We start from the raw sequence: 3,956 nt of genomic DNA, 5'->3' as shown, positions 1-3,956 counted from the left end.
CTCGAGGCGGCCTGGGGGCGTGGCCCGGGCTCGGGGGCGTGGCCTTCGTGGGGCGGTGCGCCCCTCTTGCGGGACTCTGAGCCACGCCTCCCGAGGGGCTGGAGGGAAATTCCCCGGGGGCCCGAGCCTGACACCGCCTCCCTCCGCAGCGCTGGCGCGTCCTTCGCAGCTGCTGCTGGTCCTGTGCCAGGTGACCTCATGCCTCAACCGGCTAGCGGAGGCGAGGAGGCGCCACCCGCCCGCTCCCCCGCTGCAGCCCCGAGACTCATCGCCCATCGCCCTTTCTCGCAGCTGCCATCTACCAACTCTCTCTGGAAGGCGGAGCTCCCTTTTCCAGGACAAGTTTTAGGAAAGTTTTCATCGCCTTAGAAATACCCTTTTTTTTCCCCTTCCTCCGACTCCGGTTTTCCTTTTGACTCTTCAGGCGCTTCTGCGCTGGGAGCCAGCATACTCGCAAATGCTTAGAAGACCCTTACTGTGTCCCGACCTCTGAGCTAGGCCCAGGGCTGTGAACAATAAGACTGGAATCTTCTCCTCCCAGGAGACCACTGCAGTCTTGAAATGCAACCCCCGTGTGTGAAAGCTGTCCTTCTGCCTGTATCTATTCTTCACCTGGGAGGCTTGAGTGTGGTCAGTCACCTGGCTGCTACGCTCCACCGTTCTGTCCCGTTCTCAGATTCTCTGGGCGAAAAGGAATTCCTATTTTAACAAGCACCAGGGCAATTCTGAAGAAGGTGGTCCTCACACAGGAGCAACCCCACTGGGTTTTAAGCCCCTGAAGTTGGGGACTGATGCTTTGAGCCAAGCACATGGTAGGTGCCTGGTCCTGGAGCTGCTGTAGAATGCAGAGACTACTTGTCACCTCCTCTGGAAACTTCCTTGTGCACTCTTCTGACTCTGCTTGACTCACAGCCGCAGCTCCCCAGCAGGGTTGAATAGTGAGGGCCAGGAGGGCTGCACGTGGGAGGTCTGTCACCACATCCCATGACAGCACATAGCCCAACGTTTGAACAAACTGAAAGTGCACAGGAAATTGAGGGAAGCCTGCAAGTTCTTCCTCTACCGAATTTTCTTTTAGGGACTCTGTTAAAGAGACAGGGTCCCCTAGTAATTAGGAACACAGGCTCTGGAGTTGGAATGTCTAAGTTCAAATCCTAACACCACCATGTCCTTATAACCTCCAAGCCCCATTTCATGATCCAGAGGGGTTGCGGCTGTTTACTGGTGCTTGCCTTACTGGTGTCCTCCCAGGTAGAGGTGGCCATTATCTGCGCTGGGACTTACACTGTCCCGACCACCAGGCAGGCTAGAATGGTATATATTCAACTCCCTCTGCGGTCAGCTGGTTTGTCAAAAAATGCCAGGAGGTCGCCCCTTAGATGAGACTTGAACCGAGGCTGGACTCTGAACTGAGCTCAGCCTTCATTTTTCATGGAATCATGACCTGAACCAAAGTTCCCTTCTTCCCCGTTTCTGCCCCACCTGAAAAGAAACCAGAGCAGTGTTCAAAGCAGACCCAAGCCTAAGATCAACCTTACTGCACCTCGAAAGGAGGCCAGACGGATCCCGAGGCAAAGCGGTATTTCAGGGCAGTGCCGAGGTGTACCCGAGGGTTACCAAACGACGTTTGCCAGTATTCCTTCTGGTGCATGTCTGTTGCAAACAGCTAACGTGACGTCACCAGATTACAGAGGTGACCCAGGCCTGGAAGGAGGCACAGACCAGGGGTCTAGAGGCTTCATCCATAAACACAGACCTCAGCTGGGAGGAGCCGGTGCCCTTCTCCACAGAGCCCTGCGGTGGTGTGACCTCCGAGACTGCTCCTGACCCCCGGCAAGCCCCAAGCAGAGCCTCAGACCCAACGTCTGAGCTTAGAAACCCGGCCATGGCCACACCTTAGACTTCCACTTCCACGTGGCTCACGGGGATGGGCGGAGCCAGTCTGGAAGGGGAGAAATGGAGAGACCTTTCTGTGGGGGAGGCGCTACACGCACATTGCGTTTAAATCTCTTCCAACTAGAAAAGCATTCGTTACCTGTGTTTGTTATGATAACACACACTGACATCTCAAAGTTGGGTGGAGACGCCTTGCCCGCACACCCCTCTGATCTCATCTGCTCTCCCCTTTGCTCTGGGCCCAGCCACAGGCCGGGGCCATTCCTTGGATGCCTAAGCACCTGCCGCTCCAGGGCCTTTGCACTTGGCCTCTTCTGTCTCTGGACCCGCCTTCCTGAGAATCTCTACAGCTCCCACTCCCTTACCTTCTTCAGGTCTTTGCTCAAATATCACCTTCTCAAGGAGATTTCCCAATCGCTGATACCTTGTGAAATTCTGGAGGGCAGAAAGGCTTGGGATCTACATCTTTACTTGGGAAAAATATTTTGAGCAAGTTACTCTCTCTGTGCCTCTTTTTTCTCATGTAAAACCATAAGCATAAAACCTTCTTCATAAGATGGTTATGGAGATGGGACCAGCAGTTAGCATAATGGCTATGTCACTGGACTCCCATGTAGTTGACCACGGTTTGAGTCCCGAACCCCGTGGCTTAAACTCACGCCAGGTGTGCGTGTGTGCGTGCCCAAGATCCAGAGAGGTGAATGGAGGAGAAGGGATTGTGGCGTGGCCATCCCACCTGGGGGTGAGTTCTCGGTTTCTGTCTCTCTCTCTCTTTCTGGAGAAAGCACGCGCCCTCTAGCAAAAACCTCTCTAAAAAAAAAAAAGATCGTTATGGAGATTGAACAAGTTAATACATGAAAAGCAAATAACACAGTGCCCACAGAATTTGTCGTTGTTTACGTTCTCCTGTGCCTAATTCAGTGTCTGGCCCATAATAGGAACTCAGCCCGAACAGAGAGCGAACGTATTCCTAAAGTAAATGTCACGCACTGTTTTTCAACCCCCAACTCCCAAGTTTCACATCCTTGCTACTCTCACTGCCCCTCTCACAGAATAGGTGCTCAAGGACTCTAGTAACTTTAGTCCACCCAGCTAGGGAAAACCCTGACTCAGCCATGAACGTCAACTGCGTCCCCACGATGTGAATGACCTCCTCTAAAATCCTGCTACTTGTGACTTAGCCATAATTTTGACTGCAATGTAACCTGAATGTTGTGTTTACGAAAGCCCCAACCTTTCGAGCCACCCAAAGACCTGAGCCTCCCTGGAGGGAGCAAGTCATTCTACAAACACATGCAATGTGACACATTTCAGATCAGCTATTCTAGGCTTTTGGAAGAGAGTTCCAGTGGGTCCAAGGCCTGAGACGCTCTCCCAAGGCATCAGACCCAACAAACGGACCTTCACTGGAAGGAAGACCATCCAGTACCATTTTTAACAACAATATAGTAGAGAAAACTGAGGCTCAGAGAAATTAAGTGGATCCAGCCAGTGGTGTGGTGGTTAAGGCTGCCGGATCCCACATGACCAACTGCATGATTCAGATCCTGGACCGGGTGGCTTGAAAAACACATCAGGTGCATGTGCATGCATGCCCAATATCCTGAGAACAGAATGGAGACGAGGGATTGCAGCCCGGCCAACCCCCGGGAAGTCTCTCTCTCCCTCTCTCGTATCGTGAAGCAAAACAAAACAAAAAAATAAGGTGGTAAGCACGTTGTCTAGGCCACTCCGCTGGCACAGTGGCAAGCCCGCTTTTCTTTGTCTTCGCTGCCCGTGCTCTGGCCAGCTGTCTGCTCATACTGCTGGCCTCAAAGAGTTCTTACGAGTATTACAAAGATGGTATGTGAGGTGGATGGCACAGTGTGAGCGTTCCAAACAAGGGCGTCTGCTGCCCAGCCCCTGGGCAGCTCTGTTTCTCTCCTCGTGGTCCTGCCCCAGAAGGACCGCGTGATGGTCCAGCTCCACCATTTACTAGCTGAGGCAGATCATTTCACCGGAGTTCCTTCTACCAAGGGGGGCCACGTGTCCGTAGAAGTTCAGGGTGGCCGGGGGGCGCG

This window comes from Tupaia chinensis, unplaced genomic scaffold (genome assembly GCF_000334495.1).
Source record: "Tupaia chinensis unplaced genomic scaffold, TupChi_1.0 Scaffold000628_1, whole genome shotgun sequence".
In the NCBI taxonomy this organism is placed as follows: Eukaryota; Metazoa; Chordata; class Mammalia; order Scandentia; family Tupaiidae; genus Tupaia; species Tupaia belangeri.
This window is presented reverse-complemented; position numbering follows the sequence as displayed.